General features: G+C 33.6%; 3 pseudogenes; all 3 read left to right on the top strand.

Annotated features, from left to right (window-relative positions):
• The first annotated feature begins 447 nt into the window (after positions 1–447).
• Positions 448–3,067, top strand: LOC121391130 (annotated as a pseudogene).
• A 222-nt stretch (positions 3,068–3,289) lies between these two features.
• Positions 3,290–4,950, top strand: LOC121391120 (annotated as a pseudogene).
• Positions 4,951–16,231: 11,281 nt separating this feature from the next.
• Positions 16,232–18,698, top strand: LOC121391129 (annotated as a pseudogene).
• Positions 18,699–19,229: the final 531 nt, after the last annotated feature.

The following is a 19,229-nucleotide window of genomic DNA, read 5'->3' as shown; positions in this document are numbered from 1 at the left end:
AAAAAGGAAATTGATTAGAGATACCAATCAGACTGTCACACTTATCAAAATGGCAATCTACATTTCACAAATTCATGACATCATTGATAAATGGTTCATATGAGAGAGTACATTGATAAGGTCATTGATACTGATATCATATAACTTTATTATATATTACAATTATTGTATTGACTTGAGGTAAAAATCTTTTAACTCAACTAACAAGCCATTATCTATTTGTGTAATTTATAATACTAACTGATCTTATGGGAATATACAAAGAGATTTCCCCGGATAGAACCTGAAGTATTTACAAAAAAGTTTTTGTATGGATAAGCTTAAAGGTAATATTTTCAAGTCTGTGTTCATACAATGATACCTACAGTGGCCAGCCCTGATGTATAATACTTTACCATTCTATACAAAGAGGAATCTGTTTTAAGTCGCTCTATTTGATCTTTGTAGATGGACCGAAGTGGTGGTGGTCTTGACAAGAACTTGAGTCAGACACCAACACATGTCTGTTACTGGTAGCAGTAACATTGACTGAAACTATTGTTATGTACTACATCTATACAATGTTGAATAAATCCACTTGTTTTAATAGAGTTCCCTATAAAAACTGAAGTACTTTCAGTATAATCTCCTATAAATGAAACAAAATAATCCCATATATGTTGTCCCTATATAACAGTGTATTGAGAGGTGTACCTAAGCTCCCATGTTCTAGCCTCCTGGCTCTAGCTTCTTGTAATAACTTTAACTTTTGGACAATGAAGCCCTCCTCCGCTGAGTGGATACCATGAGTCATCAGTGTGGTTAAATAATATACACCCAAAAAGGAAATATCCTGTCAACTTAGTAGCCACGCCTCTGTACTGCTCTAGAAGGTTCTCCGAGAATTTCCCCTAACTATTTAGTACAAGTACAAACACGTTTTGGAGTTCTTTCATCTGATTGGCTAAGAATGTTCGAGAATAGTAGAGAACGTGGAAGACTCCTACTATATCAGTTGATAGACGTAGTCGCCTTTCATTCAACAGAATTCACAAGAATCACCAATTGAATTTCTGAAATCTGCAGTAAAGGAGCTTTCTGCACGATACGTCACCATGTCTAAACCATCTAAGGTCCAGCTATCGTATTGATCTCGGAACAACTTACTCCTGCGTCGGAGTTTTCCAACATGGCAAAGTGGAGATCATTGCTAATGATCAAGGTAACCGAACAACTCCTAGTTATGTCGCGTTCACTGACACAGAACGACCTTATTGGTGATGCTGCTAAAAACCAAGTCGCCATGAACCCCCATAACTCTGTCTTCGAGGCTAAGCGTTTGATAGGTCGACGATTTAACGACTCGACAGTTCAAGCAGATCGCAAAAACACTGGCCTTTTACAGTAATTGAAAGCGAAGGTCGACCAAAAATACAAGTAGAACACAAAGGAGACACAAAACTTTCTATCCTGAAGAGATTTCATCAATGGTCCTGACTAAAATAAAACAGAAACAGCTGAAGCTTATTTGGGAAAAACTATCAACGATGCTGTTGTCACAGTACCTTCGTACTTCAATGACTCCCAACGTCAAGCAACCAAGGATGCTGGAACCATTGCTGCAATCAATGTTTCACGTATCATCAATGAACCCACACACAGCCATTCCCTACGTTTAGACAAAAAAGTTGGAAACTGAACGAAATGTACTAATTTTTGATTTAGGAGGTGGACCTTTATGTGTCGTGCTAACAATTGAAGATGGAATCTTTGAAGTTAAATCTACCTCTGGTGACACCCATCTTGTGGTGAGGACTTTGATAATCGTATGGTGAACCACTTTATCCAGGAGTTCAAACGTAAGAAAAAGAAGGACAATCAGTGGAAATGCCAGATCTGTCGACGACTTCGAACGGCTTGTGAACTGGCAAAGAGAACTCTATCTTCAAGTGCTCAGGCTTCTATTGAAATTGATTCTCTCTTTGAAGGAATTGATTTCTACACTCCATCACTAGAGCTCGTTTGAGGAACTCTGTGCGATCTTTTCCGAAGTTACACTGGAACCAGTTGAGAAAGCTCTCAGAGATGCCAAGTTTGACAAAGGTTCAAATACATGATATTGTACTGGTAGGAGGTTCCACTCGTATCCCAAAGATCCAAAAACTCTTACAAGATTTCTTCAACGGTATAAAGAACTCACAAAATCCATCAATCCAGATGAAGCTGTTGCCTATGGAGCAGCTGTCCAGGCTGCCATTTTGAGTGGTGATAAAGTGAAGAAGTCCAAGATCTCTTACTTCTTGATGTTGCTCCTCTTTCTCTTGGTATTGAGACAGCTGGTGGTGTCATGACTGCTCTCATCAAGCGAACTCCACCATTCCCAAGAAAGAGACTCAAACTTTTACTACATACTCAGATAACCAGACTAGTGTATTGATTCAAGTCTATGAGGGTGAACGAGCCATGACAAGGGACAACAATATTTTGGGCAAGTTTGAATTGTCTGGTATCCCACCTGCTCCAAGGGGAATTCCTCAAATTGAAGTCACTTTTGACATCGATAGAAATGGTATTCTTAACGTGTCTGCTGTTGACAAAAGTACTGGCCAAGAAAACAAAATTACTATCACTAACGACAAGGGACGTCTCTCAGCTGAAGAAATTGAACGTATGGTCAATGAAGCTGAACAATACAAAGCTGAAGATGATAAACGAGAGAACGTATTTCTGCTAAGAATGGTCTGGAGAGTTATGCCTTTACTCTGAAGAGTACAATGGAAGATGATAAAGTAAAGGACAAAGTGAGTGAAGAAGATCGTCAAACAGTTATTGGTAAATGCAAGAGGCCATTGACTGGTTAGACAAGAATCAAACTGCCGAGAAAGAAGAGTTTGAACATCAACAGAAAGAAACTGGAGAAAGTCTGTATGCCTATTGTCACTAAACTCTATCAAGCTGGTGGTGCTCCCCCTGGTGCCGGAGGAGGTATGCCTGGAGGATTTCCAGGTGCTGGTGGATTTCCAGGTGGATCTACTAGTGGAGAGATTCTTCTAGTTCAGCTGGTCCAACTATTGAAGAAGTTGATTAATACTAGACAATCAATCAAGACTGATTTATGCTACATTGTAGTTGTTATAATATATTGTATACATTGTTAACATTTAATTTTATTTATCGGTCTTTTGTAGTAGACTCTTAAATTATGTCGATAAATTTTGGATTATTTATAAAAATAAAAATTTACCAAAAATATCTTATTGATTACATTAGTAGCCCCTCCTGTTAGTGGGTGGGCTGGCCTACAAGAAATATGGCCAAGCCCTTTCATGCAATTGGTATTGATCTAGGAACCACTAATTCCTGTGTAGCTATTTTCCGTCATGGTAAAGTGGAGATCATTCCTAATGATCATGGTAACAATACAACTGCTAGTTATGTCGCATTCACTGATTCAGAACGACTTATTGGTGATGCTGCCAAGAGCCGAATTGGTACAAACCCGTACAATACCATATATGGTATGAACGGTTTATTTGGGCAACAATTCAATGATCCAGCTGTCCAATTGGACCTGAAACACTTTCCTTTTCAGATTTTCAATATAAACAATCGACTAAAGATCAAAGTTAGCTTTAGAGGTGAACGCAAAATTTTTGATCCAGTTGAAATATTAGCAATGATACTTGCTAGAATGAAAGAATCAGCTGAAGCATATTTGGTATACCCATTGTTAATGCAGTTATCACTGTTCCTTCACACTTTAACAATGCACAAATTGAAGCAATCATAGATGCTGGAACAATCTCGGCTAGCTTATTCTCCGAATTATCTCTGAACCAACTGCAGGAGCTATTGCATTTGGTTTCTGAACAAGACACTTATGAAAGAACACAACACTCTCGTCTTTGATCTTGGTGGAACAAACCTCAACATTACTGTAATGACAATAGAAGATGATATATTTGAAGTTTGGTCCACTAATGGAGGTACACATCTTGGTGGTGAGGACTTCAACAATCGTCTAATGAATTACTTTGTATATGAATTTGAATTCAAATACAAAAAGGACATTCGAGGAAATACAAAGTCAATACAACGACTCCGAACAGCTTGTGAACATGCCAAGAGAACTCTCTCTTCAAGTGCTCAGGCTTCTATTGAAATTGATTCTCTCTTTGAGGGAATTGATTTCTATACTACCATCACTAGAGCTCGTTTTGAAGAACTCTGTGCTGATCTTTTTCAACATTGCCTAGAATATGTTAAGAAAGCTCTTAGAGATGCCAAATTTGACAAAGGTCAAATACATGATATTGTACTGGTAGGAGGTTCCACTCGTATCCCCAAAATCCAAAACTCTTACAAGATTTTTTTAATGGTAAAGAACTCAATAAATCCATCAATCCAAATGAAGCTGTTGCCTATGGAGCAGCTGTCCAGGCTGCTATTTTGAGTGGTGATAAAAGTGAAGAAGTCCAAGATCTCTTACTTCTTGATGTTGCTCCTCTTTCTCTCGGAATTAGTTCAAAACATGGTGTGATGATTCCTCTTATTACACGTAACTCTACAATACCAAAAAAGGTATCACAAGTTATATCCACTACTTATGATAACCAGACATCAATGACCATTACTGTATATGAAGGAGAGAACCTCATGACAAGAGACAACAATCCATTGGGCAGTTTAGAATTAACAGATATTCCACCAGCTCCTGAAGGTGTACCTCAAATAACAGTGACTATAGATATCGATAGGAATAGTATTCTCAATGTGCATGCTGTTGAAAAGAAGTACTGGCAAAGAGAGCAAAACAACTATTACTAATGACAATGTCAGACTCACTGCAGAGGAATTAGATCAAATGATTTGTGATGCTAAAAAGTACAAAGAAGACGATTTAAAAGAGAAGAACGTGTTACTGCTATGAATGACTTAGAGAACTATGCTATATCTATGAAGAGTCCATAGAAGAAGGCAAACTAAGAAACGATGAAGAAGCTCGAAAGAAAGCTTTGAGAAAATGTTACAGAGATTATTAATTGGCTTGATGAAAACTGGAATGCTAAGATAGAAGTGTTTGAACATCGTAAGAAAGAGATAGAGAGAGTTTGTATACCTCTTGTTCTTTACAATGAAGAACCTGATGGATTTGACTAGAACGTAATAATTATTGTATGAATGATATTTTTATATTAGAAATATTAATAAAACAATATTAAATGAAATAATTAAATTATTAAATACTCTAAGCAAAGCATCTAATCATCATAATGTATGTACAAACTAGTCACATGACAGTCATGTGACAGTCTCTGCTCAGTTCCACTCTATCATATATATATATATATATTCACATACATCAACTCTACATAAACTTAATGTATGAATAGTTGAATGTATGATAAATGAAATGGATACATAGATTGCTTATTATGATGTTATTAAAAGTTATTAAAATGTAGTTCAATAAATCAATTAAAAGATGGGATCATGTGATTATCATGTGACAATCTCTTGATTACTTTAACTTATATCAGGAGTGATGTTTTCATGTGACAAGGAAGAAAGAGAAGATGTCAAACTCAGCAGTCATGTCACATGATAACACTCGGTAGTTACCAGTAGCATGTCATCATGTCACATGAAAGTCAACAATTTCTTTATTTCACATTACTGGCAATATCTTCTAACATAATGATTAATAAGTATTTTGTTATTAACAGTAAGGAATTGTTGATGAAATCAAATAAAAATTGAAATACCAGATGACAAGGGCTACTCAGACTATTTTGACCAAACCTGGATGAATGGTCTGTTTAAATCACACATGTGGAATTACTTTGCTCACAGTGGCCCCAATTACAATCAATTCATTATCACTCAGTTATCACTGTTAGACATTATGGACATTTCCAATGAAATATATAAAAATAAAGTAATAATTTACAGAATTCTTCTCACAGAACTACATGTGTCATGAGGTATGATTACTGTAATTGAGTTATGTCACTTTAATAAACTTTGACTACATATCAGTATATCATATCAGTATATGTAATGTATATGTTTAATAGTAGTATCTAATAATGATGGAGAAAATGACACTATAAAATGAGAGAGAAAAGAGTTAAAATAAATGAATGGATAGATAGATAGATGGACAATGGATGAATGGAATAAATTGGATAGAATGATGGATATATGGATGGATAATGGATAAACAGAAGCCTCACTCTTTCCTTAGCTCCTCGTTAACGTTGTGACTGATAACATAGATTATTTATATATAAAACCTGTTTAAACTGATATTTTTAACTTTGTGCTTATAACTTATTATTTACATGGCTTCTCTTGATGTACTATATTTTTATGTTGCACTTTTTTTTAAAAAAGCTTAAACTTATGCCACCACTTCTTATAAAATTGAGACATAAAATCATGAATTTCCATTTTTGTATTAACTGTTTATATAGACAGTCTTAGGTTGACCTATATAATTAGCTAATTATAGCTACAACAAGGTAAGTCGAAAGCCATTGGCTTAAGAAAGTTATCCAAAGCTGGAGCACTCGAGGAACTAAAGGAGTTGTTATAAATTTAGATAGAAGGAACAAAGATAATGAAAAAGAGTATTTAGTTAATGATTTTTATTTCTTTAAATTAAAATATGATAAAATTATTATAATTAGTAGCGTTGTTCTAGTTTGCTTTTATTCTTGGTCCTCAAAGGTAGCGATGCTAGTTAATCATTTCATAGTTACCGTTAATGACATTCATAAGCGTAGACAGTGCGCCCCACAAGAGATTGAAAGCAAAATCGTAAGTACATATAAAAATAGCAGGGAATCCTGGAGCTTAAGTGGAAGCTAAGTGGGTGAATGAGGAGGGATCGTTTGGGCAACACACAAGGTTTTTTTTAATAAATTTAGATTTATTTAAACTACACAAGTTTTTTTAATAAACTTAGATTTATTTAAACTACTGGGAAACTACCTATTAGTAGAACTGTCAGCAAATTCGTAAGATGTTCTCTATGACAATATAGACATTTTCACGAATTTGTTTAAGTTGTATGATATATACAAAATATGCAATTGGTATTACAAACATAAAACTGACAAAGAAAATTTCATAAAATATTATTAGCATAAATCATTTTATATAATAATTTTTAATTGGTTTGACTGGTTTAATAGATATGTTGAATCCCAATATTGAGAATCTAATAAAAAACTAAAAACATGATATTTAAGATACATCAGTATCATTATGATTTGAAGTCAATAATACCTGACCACTAATATAGATTTATTTTTATTTTTTAAGATCAATTAATATTTACATTATTTATATTTTTAAGTGTCTAGATAGCCTGCAAAGAAAGACCATACTTTAATGTGAAATTAATAATGTGTGGAAACCAGACTAATGAACCTTTCCCAGACAAACCATACTGTGTTAATAGTTGGGTATGTCTATAAAAACCTTTGATTTAATGTACGATTTGTAAATTAATTATTCTCTAAATGTTCTCTACTGAAATATGGTTTGTTTTCACTTTATCATTACATTTATATTTTCATTTCCTCTTATCATGTTCATTAAAATGTTATATTATAATCTTATAAAGGAAAAGACTGGGCTAGCTTGCAAGATGTTGCCATTAACACATAGCAAAAATTAAGTTAATAACAAGTATTATTAATCATAATTATGTTAGGAGATATTACCAATAATGTGAAATAAAATGAATGAAAGTTGGCTTTAATTAATGGATGTTAGTAGTAATTAGTGGTATTAGATATAGCAATAATATGTAATTTTATATAGCTACTAACTAGAGGACTATTAATATACAATTTAGTCTAGTTTGTTTGTTATAATTCTATTGTAAATATTAGAAATAACAATATTGAAGCTTTATTAATTATTGTAGGCGTGGCAATTGTCAAGTAGAGAATTTCTAGAGAAGTGAATTTATAACAATTGCTAGAATACAAAGACTGGAAACTAAAGTATTTAACTATAAATTGACTTATTGGAATTTAAAATAGTTTATTATTTTTATAAAAAATACAACAATAATAGTACAAAAAATAACTAATAATTAACGGAGTCTATTACCATTAATGTACAAAACACTCAAACTATTATTTTTAATAACACATTTTGTAATTGTTGCTCACCAAATTCAGTAATATTAGGACAGTTAGTGAGATCTAGTACTTCTAATGTTTTATTGTGAATGATGAGATGAGAGAGATGAGGTATATCTTTATCAGTAATGTTATTGTCATTACGCAACTCTAATCTCGTGATTATTTTATTACCAGTTAGAGCTGTTATAAGTAAGTGGTAAGTATCTGTAGGAGAGGTGAGGAGTGAAGAAATAGGTACTCCATTGTTATGTTATAAGTTACTACTTGTAATAGTTGACTGACACTGATACTATCAAAATTTGTGTTCTCTATATAAGTCCCCTCACTTGACATTCATTAATATCAGTTAATACTGTTAGTAAACTTTGAGGAGATAACGCATAGAGTTCGATCCACCATGTTGTGTGTTTTTGTCTCTTTAATTGATGTATCACTTCTTTACATTCTGCCACAGTAGATGAAGTAAGTATAACACTATCACTAGTCCACTTAACACTTCCAGTGTCTCCTATAATAAAAACATAGTTACTATATAATATTTTACATGCACAACAATAGCTATACACACCTCCTAACATGCTCAACTACAATTGTCAAGGTCTAATGAAGAAGACGATGCCTTTACTAGTGTTAGGTTACTATAACAACAACGTATGGAAATGAACAGATTCTACAAAGCAGACTTAAATTTACTGAGTGTTATACTATAATTTACTGCATTAGATGATATTAGCCAGGATGCGGATGCTACTATCTACTATGAGAAAGACACACAAGGTACTAAAATGTCTGAATGACGTCAGTAAAGATATTTTAACATAATACATTGTAAGCTTTAAATTTTAATTTTTTTTCATTACTCATTCTTACTGAACATTGACAAAGGTGTGGTGATGAAAAGTAACTAATGAAAGAGACTTGTGTCTAAATGTAATAAATTGCACATACAGTTGTTGTATATGAAATTGATGAGTTATCATATGTTATGAAGAGTGTGCTACAAGCCAGTACATACTGTACCATAATATATATATTGTATAGTTTAATGACATGTTTAAAATATTATTAAAGTTACAATTACAGCTTACTTGGTAGTTCATCATCTGATGATTCTTGTTGGCTGTCCTCCTCATCTGTATCTTTTGATGTTAACTGAGTAATGATTTTATCTTTCTCTGTCAATTGAAGAGTTAGTGAAAACTAATCATCTCCTGTAATTTAGTAATCTCTTGTTGTCTGTCAGTAGCTACACAATACACAATATAACATGCTGTACATTTTAAGTAGTTATATAATACCTTGTTTTTCTTGGACAGTAGATGTGAGGTCCTCTAGTTGTTTTCATCTTGTCAACCAACTCATATGGCTTCTGTGTCTAAAATATGAAGTGATAAATAATATACAGTGTCCTTACCTTCTTGTTTTGCTATCAAGTGGTTCCTCAAGTTTTTGACTTAGAAGTGGATGACTAGTTTTAAGGAGATCTCTCACCTCTAATATCCTAGACCTCAGATCTACAATAGATAAAGTAAAGAACTATACATGTTGTTAATATACCTTTTATGTTCTCTGTTAAATGAACATTTCTTTCCTCTTTCTCTCTTAATTGTAAAGTAAGAGATGTTATTAATGATTGTTGTTTCCTCTATAGAAGATACATACAGTAAAGAAATATTTTATATATTGTATTGACTATTGGGCTACACCTATGTGTAAATAAATTAATTGATTAACTAAAACAAATTTGATTGATCACTAGTTTAATATCTAGGACATATTAATTTGCTATTTCAGTATCCATTTCTTGTCATGTCACTCAGTTACTCAAAATAATATTCATAACCCTTAGATTCCACCCTTAAGACAAAGTATATATGTTATTAAGGTAGTTACTATATAATGTGATAAGAAGAAATACCAAATTAACAGATTACTTTCATTAGACAATATGTACATATCTATTACATATAATAGCCACTATACAAGAATTGTAGGTGTCTTTCTGTGACGATTTAACTGACTAAGTTCTAACAACATATTTTTTTTTCATTTTTTTTTTTACTTTCCTCAAATCTATAATATTTCATGAATTAATTAATATATATTTGAAGTAATCATGATATTAGCTGTGAGTGCTGCCTACCTTCCATTCCTCTGACTCATGTTCCAAGTCATATGTCTTTTCAGTAGATTTTGTCTTGACTTTTCTCTGATTTTCACTTTATCAGCTGTAACAGAATGATAATATGATAACATCATAAAATAATCAAATTAATTACCTTTACTACTTTTAAGTCTAGACTTCAAATTTTCATTTTCCTGTGTCATTTTTTTTAGTTATTCTGAATTGTACTTCAAGTTGACTTCTCAGTTTTTTCTGATTCTCTCTGTTTCTTCTTCTAAAGTCATCTCTAAAGACTTCACTTCCTACATGTACAACAGTTAATGTTAATAGAACAAACACAGTTCTTACCTGATCTATTTTGGTTTATCAAAAATAACACAGTGACCGATAATAAGTTTAATTAATCCACTTTTCTTCACCACTTCAAGAGTTTCCTGAGCTTTGGCAATTAGGAAAGTGGCTAAGTGAAGTGGGAAGTAACAGGTGATAATGATGGAGTTTCCAATTGTTACATAATGAATTTGCAATTGAACATTTCTTCCTAAAGATTTTGAAAGAATGTATTGAATATCAGGTCAATGTACAGGTTTGTGGTTCCCAGTTCAAGACAAATGTAGCAGTCTCACATTGAAGAAGACATGGTAGTCTGGTCACTTTCAACATTTGGTCTAGAAAGTCAGACGTGCTCTGGCAACGCTCTTTAAGAAAACATTGGTATGCTTCAATTTGCTGTGTAGCTACTTTGACATCAAACTTCTTTGCAATAGCTGACAAAAAGCTAAGATCAATCAATGTAGATTTCTCTTTAATGAGATCTAGTATGTCGTCAGTAGACCTTGCATGATCCAAATGATCCCTGAGGTGAGGGTATGCTTTTCGGAGAAACTGTCTTAGATCCTCAAATTGTACAGGTGGATCTGATGCTGCCTTGATTGCTTCGCAAATATTACTAAAGGTCACTTCAAATTCAGCTCTGATTTCACCAAACTGTGCACTCATACTTTGAGGAATGTATGGGAATATGATCATAAGCTTTCTCTACAAAATAACAAAATAATAAAAAAATAATTACTAATGAATATGATAATAATAGGAGAGAGTCTATGAAATGAGAGAAAGTTTGCCCAACTATTGTCAAATTTAATAATTAATTGTATGCATGTGTGACTTTTAGTGTTTAGTAATACAAGTTGAGGGTAGCAAGTGCTATCACATGCCACAATAGCAGAATTGATTATATTAAGTATACATTGTCAGTGTTCTATCTAGAATTTTTTTTTTTGGGGGGGGGGGGGAAGTTGACTTCCAATGCACTTTTAGCTTTAATGAATAACATGTTGCTAATAACTAAAGAGAATAAATAATAATTATTAATTACAGTGCTATTTTTCTTTTCTTGACTTTTTGTAATTTTCAATAATTCTTCCAGGGTTTCATCTGTTAACGTTTCAGATCCTTCAATACATATTCTCATCGCATGCTCTAATGTTTCTTCTCACATCCTGCTTCTCAATCTTGTTTTTTATTAATTTCATGCTACTAAATACTGTAAATTTTTTTGGGGAAGTTACTGAGTTTGGGGGAAAAGCTTTCCCCCCCACCCCACACCCCAGTAAAATAAAACCCACATTGTTAATGACACAAGTTATTTATTTCTAAATTGGGTCCTCTTTTTCCTTGTTTAATAACTTGTAGTACTTACGGCAATCTTTCAGAATAACAGTGGCTAATTGAAAATTCTCAGGAACTTTTTGTAGTATACTAGCAAATACCTCCAGGTTATGACAGCTGGTATGAACAGCATTACGAATTGCTCTTAAAATGACAGTAACTCTCTCTGACTGAGACAATTCAGGAGACTCTATAGTTAAGAACTCTGTTGATGTGATTACTTTCTCCCCACAAAGTAGCTGTGAGATATAAATGGTATTATATAGAGATAGAGAGAGGTCACCATAATGATAGCGTAAAATGTCACTAGCATGACCTTCACGACTCATCAGACTACTGTTATAGAGAAGTACTTCTGGGATGGCTACTGAAAGTAAGATCTTCTGGGAAAATTTTAACTGCAAGCAATAAATATATATATTTTACATACATAGCAATGAATCTTACTATATTCATTAAATATTTTGTGAGAAAGAGCCCTCGTCTCCTCAAATTTAGACAATACTGTAGCTAACACTTTAAGTAGCTTGTGATCTAAGGACACCACACCAGAGATAGCAATAGGAGAGTTCTCTTTTTAGCATCCAATGAGTTTTTCTAATATCTCTACCTCATCAAGTGTTGTTTCACTGATACATTTATAACTGAAAAACATCTGAGCCATTTTCATTGGATAAATCCTAGCTTGTTCTAATGCAGCTAAAAGATTCTGAAGAATATCAGCAATAGTTGCTAATAATTATAAAATATAAAACTAATGACATGATAAATAAAATTACCAGAACCATTTCTGAAAAGGTAAAAACTGCTGAACAGTAGGTAATGTCATTTCCTCTCCTATATCATAAACTAGGTTTGTACACAGTAACATGATATCTTCACTTACTTGTTCTCCTATGTTCTCAGATGTAACAACCTCTCCAATATCTTTGAGAGCATTGATCAACAGATCCCAAGTTGGGCTCTCTTACACCATCAAACTCTTTTCAACCATTGATCAGACATTCTAGAAGACATCTACCAGGATCATCTTTATGTTTTCCTTCTCCAATAATATCCAGTGTATTCTTCCGTAGACGAAGATGAAAACCCTAGTTTATACCATTTTGTGCTTGGAAAATGATGTCTTTCTAAAACATTAATAATGTCAATGAGATGACGGGGCTCTACAAAACCAAACAGTCCCGAGTAAGTAAAACACCATTATATAAAGGGGCTTACCAAGATGAGATACAGTAAATACCGAGTGATCTCTTGTTAGTGGCGCCGGCAACTCTCTAAGTTGATCTTGTTCTCTTTGCCAAGGGTATTATATTACCCATTATAGTTAATTTCTCTTGTTCGTGTGAGGTCATAAGTGCAGTGGGTGGGGACTAACAGATAACTATGAATATTATATTGTCTTAGTAATTTATTAGCTTTTATTTTAATGTCAACCACACCTCCACTCTTAGTCTACATTGAACATTTCTGTAATCCTTTAGACTTTACAACAGCTTCTACTGGTACCTGGAAGAATCCATTTCCCAACTGATCGTGACTTTTATGATAAATTCCTAAATGGACTGTGACAGTCAATAACTCCACTGGGCAGGCTATTCACATTCACTGATGCAGGATATATATTGGTGATAATCATGAAATTCAAACAACTCATGTTGTGGGATAGCATTTGATAGGACAACATTTTAATGACTTCAGAGTTCAAACAGATTGTGAGCATTGGTCCTTCAAAATGGTGGAAACCAATGGTCAATCAAAATCCCAAATGGAATATAAGAAGAAGCAGTAATGTTCTCCTTCGAAGAGATTTTGTCTCTATAACTCTGAATAAAACAGCTAAGTATGTTTATTATAATTAAATTTCACAGATGGGAGGATGTCAAGTTCTACACTCTAAAGTTCTATAGTAATATTGTTAGAAGTGTATATATATAACAGATTGCATATGTGGTAGGAAACTTCAGATGACACTTTATATAACACATTACAGTGATTTGCATATATGGCTATAAAATCACAGTCAACCTAACACACACACACAAGAATGTCTGCAAGTAAATTTCAAGGAGTGTATTGATCTATAGAATCAGATAAAACAATACAGTTTATTCTTATTATTTCTGGTCATAATCTAGTGTATATTGGTTCTAACAATATTGCACATTGATAACTTGTATAATAAATACCTGTTAAGAGGTTTCCAGCATATTCATAAGAGATTACAGGTTATCCCAATGGGTAGATTAAGATACAGATGGTAGTCCCCTTTACTGTACCAAAACTTGCACACACACACTCCTGACAATTACATATGTCACTTTTTAACCAAGAAACATAATAAGTATATTATACTAACATCACAATTACACCACTATCACAAATTGTAGTAAACCCAGTTAATGTATGATTATGCATCATCCATCTCATCAGAGAAAGAAAGCCATAGAGAAAGATCAACATATCAAAGGAAGATTTAGCAGTAATGTAATGTCTTTATCAGACTATGTAGCAGATATGTCTCAAACATTAATCTCAGGAATAATACTTTAAAAAAAAACTTATAAACGTTTTTCAAAGTTTAAACAAGTCAATACACTGATAATCAAACCAAAGTAGCAACAATATCATTAAAAGATGATGCAATAAGTTAAAACTGATGCAATAACAATGAATAAGTTAATACTATAATTAGAAAGGAAGCAATACCATGATAGGCAATATTCATAGTTTGTAAACAAAGCTCTAATCTAGAAGCTCTAACTCAAGATTTACCTCAAAACCTGTACAAGTACGTAGTCCATGTAAATGGTTGCATAGCAAATTGCTACTTGTACTTCGAGCAAAAAAATAGATACAAAAAATTGTATTCTTTTGTGGCCAATCGATTGCTTTCATAAGCTGTGTACATATTGTACATGTTACATGTACAATTATACATTACAATGTTACGTGTTGTATATTTGCTTGTCATGTATGAATTAATACTATTCTTAGAAAGTGTCTTATCTTATTTTAGTAAGTTAGGAATTAGGAAGGTTTATGATCTACTTGATACTAGAATTTCACTAGGGGGAAAGGAAACCTCTGGCACCAAGACTATATATTAAGAATTATGGCCTAGAAAATAATGATCCATTGCTAATGATATGATCATGTGATCAGTTACATACACACCGAAATGGTCAATTGAACCATCTCAACAATTATGTCATTTGACATTTCTAATTTCTACAGCTGATCAGTAAATGTCATGATCTTTGAGTTGAGAGCTTCTTGATTAGAGCTTTGTTTACAAACTATGAATATTGCCTATCATATATTGTTTCCTCTAATGTCTAATATTAAACTTATTCATTTGTTATTTCATCAGTTTTGTTTATCTAACTTATTGCATCATCTTTTAATGATATTGCATTTTTGTCTATCTCTATATAAGTTGCTTACTTTTGGTTTGATTTTTCAGTGTTTTGAGTTGTTAAAACTTTTGAAATATAAGTTTTTTTCTTAAAGTTATTATTCCTCCTATTCTATCCAACGATTTCACCTCAAAAACTGTACAAGTTAGTCCATGTAAGTGGATTGCAATGTAATTAGCTGTGTATTCATGGATATATTTATTGATTAAAATAATTTTAATTATATAATAATGGTAATTATAAAAAGTACATGGTTAATTGGTTGGCTAATTGAATATGTTTTTGAAAATACAATACATTTACATGTAGGTAGCTGGTAGAGAAAAACCTACTTTAATGTACAAAAATAATACAGTTTTGTTCTACAATAATGGTCGATATATTAATATTGATTTCACATATCAAAACAGAGCTACCTAGACACAGTATTAAAAATATTAAGCCATTAATTAAATTATCAATTGTATCAATTACATAAATAAATGTATATAATATATACTAGCAATTTATGTACATGTCTATATTATACCACAGTATGATTCATGACATTTATTGATCAGCTGTAGAAATTAGAAATGTCAAATGACATGAATTGTTGTAATTGACCATTTCTGTGTGTAACTGATCACAAGATCACATCATTAGCAATGGATCATTATTTTGCTAGACCATAAATCCTTAATATACCGTAGATCGCTGAAAACTTTCGTGTTACAAAATCGGACAAAAGAGGCGTGTACGAAAATTTATCAACCCCCTAAATTTTTGCAAACGTGCAACACATTATTGGAGGCTATCATGTAAATAATCTAAAAAAGAAATGCAAGGCTGCAGGAACATCATGATGACTATCGTAATTACCAATTTTAGCTCGTATGCCTGTGAACTATACGGCAGATAAGGTCCACATTTTGGATACCGCTTTTCGTGGCCTTCATCATTCGGCGCGGCCAGCAATTGTCTGTGGTTGTATGGAGGGATGACGGAACATTTTGGATCATCCGTAAGGTTTTCAGATATCTCAAAAAGCGAGTCATTCTTAGTCGTATAGCTACACTCCCTACACTTCGAACACTGTCCCTACACACACCACGTAACACATGCACTACATACCCGTAAATATTTCAAATGTGCAAAATTTAGGGGTTAACTAATTTTCGTACATCGTCGATAACAACGAAAACTTTCCCGAACTACGGTAGTTTTGGTACCAAGTGTTTTCCTTCCCCCAGGTGGAAATGTCTAGTATCAAGATTAATATAGATCATAAAACCTTCCCAATTCCTAACTTCACTAAAAATAGATAAGACACTTTCAACTAAAAATAGTATTCATACATGACAAAAAGCAAAATATACAACATGCAACATTGTAAAATGTATTGTACATATTACATGTACAATATATGTAAACAGGTTACATAGCAAAATTGGCTATGTAAGCTGTTACATGAAGCAATCAAGTTAATTAGCTACAAAATAAATACAGTTATATGTGTATCTATTTTAGGCTCAAAGCACAAATGTATGAGGGTCCAGCACTAGCAATGGTATTGATCTGGGGACATGTAACTCTTGTGTGGGAATTTTCGTGATGGTGTAAAGTGGAAATAATTCCTAATGATCATGGTAACAAGACAACTCCTAGTTATGTTGCATTTACTGAACAGAACGACTAATTGGCGATGATTGCTGCAAAAAACCAAGTCACCTCAAACCACACAACACTGTCTTTTGTGCAAAGCGTTTGATTGGTCGACGATTTAACCAATGCAACAGTTCAAGCAGATCTAGAACACTGGCCCTTTCGTGTGGTTGAGGCTGAAGGTAAACCAAAAAATACAAGTAGAATACAGGGGAAAGACAAAAGCCTTCCATCCAGAAGAGATTTTGTCAATGGTTCTGACCTCTAAAATGAAAAAAATAGCTGAAATCATACTTGGGCAAGATATTGATGATGCTGTGGTCACTGTTCCTGCTACTTTAACTACTCTCAACGTCAAGCAACTAAGGATGCTGGAAACTATTGCTGGAATTAACATTCCTACGTATCATCAGTGGACCCAAAGCCAGCAGTGTTGCCTTGGTTTAGACAAGGAAATTGGATGTGAACGAAATGTACTCATTTTTGATCTAGGAGGTGGTACTTTTGATGTATCGGTGCTAACAATTGAAGATGGGTTCTTTGAGTATTAAGCTACCTCAGGTGAACAACCATCTCGTGGTGAGGATTTCGATAATCGTATGGTGAAAACTTTATCCAGGAGTTCAAACGTAAGAACAAGAGGACATCAGCAGAAGTGCCAGATTGTCCAACGACTTCGAATGGCTTGTGACACGTGCCAAGGGAACTTTATCTTCATTGCTCAGGCTTCAATGAGATTGATTGTCTATTTGAAGGAATTGATTTCTACACTACCATCACTAGGAGCTCGTTTTGAAGACTCTGTGATGATCTTTTCCGAAGGACACTGGAACCAGTTGAGAAAGCTCTCAGAGATGCCACGCTTGACAAAGGTCAAATACATGATATGGTACTGGTAGGAGGATCGACTCGTATTCCAAAGATTCAAAAAAACTCTTACAAGATTTTTTAATGGTAAAGAACTCAACAAATCCATCAACCCAGATGAAGCTTGTTGCTATAGGAGCAGCTGTCCAGGCTGCTGCCAATTTGAGTTGTGTAAAAAACGAAGAAACCCAGGCTCTCTTGCTTCTTGATGTTGCTCCTCTTTCTTCTTGGTATTATAGCAATAGATGTGCTTTGATGAAATAAAGAACACGAGATTAGACAAAAAGACATGATGAGTTCTCATCAAGCGAACTCTCCCATTCCCAAGAAGTGACTCAAAATTTTACTACACTCTTAGACAACCAGACTAGTGTGCTAATTCAGGTCTATGAGGGTGACCAAGCCATAGCAATTTTGGGCAAGTTTGAATTGTCTGGTATCCCACCTGCTCCAAGAGGAATTCCTCAAATTGAAGTCACCTTTAACATTGATACAAATCATATTCTTGAACGTGTCGGCTGTTGAACAAAAGAACTGGTAAAGAAAACAAAATTACTATCACTAATGACAAGGAGCATCTCTCAGCTGGAGAGATTGAACGTATGGTTAATGAAGCTAAAAAAATTTCAAGCTGAAGATGACAAAGAGAGAGAACGTATTTCTGCTAAGAATGGCCTGGAGGAATTATGCCTTTACTATGAAGAGAAAAATGGAAGATGATAAAAGTTAAGGACAAAGTAAGCGAAGAAGATCGCCAGACAGTTATCAAACAAATGCAAGGAGGCCATTGATTGGTTAGACAAAAACAAACTGCCGAGAAAGATGAATTGAATACCTGCAGAAAGAATTGGAGAGGTCTGCATGCCTATTGTCACTAAACACAATCAAGATGGAGGTGCCTCCCCTGGTGCTGGAGGATTTTCAGGTGCTGGAGGATTTACTGGTGGAGGAGATTCTTCTAGTTCAGTTGATCCAACTATTTAAGAAGCTGATTAAAACTAAACAGTTAAGACTAATTAATAAGTTATATTGTAATTGTGTTATATATATTGCATACATTAAGACTATGTAATTGTCAATCACAGTCTTTTGTTAGTAGATGCTGAAATAGGTAATAAATTATGACTTATTTATAAAACTTAACAAATTAAGTTTACCAAAAAGGTTAATAGAATACAATTAATTATCTTATTCATTACAGTAATTAGCACCTCCCACCCTGTCAGTGGGTTGGGCTAGCGTACAAGTAAACTGGCCAAGCCCTTTCATTCATTGGTATTTGATCTACAGACACTAATTGCCTGTGTAAACTGTTTTCCATCATGGTAAAGTAGAGATCATTCCTAATGATCATGGTAACAA

Source organism: Gigantopelta aegis, unplaced genomic scaffold, assembly GCF_016097555.1.
Source record: "Gigantopelta aegis isolate Gae_Host unplaced genomic scaffold, Gae_host_genome ctg1752_pilon_pilon, whole genome shotgun sequence".
In the NCBI taxonomy this organism is placed as follows: Eukaryota; Metazoa; Mollusca; class Gastropoda; order Neomphalida; family Peltospiridae; genus Gigantopelta; species Gigantopelta aegis.
This window is presented reverse-complemented; position numbering and strand designations above follow the sequence as displayed.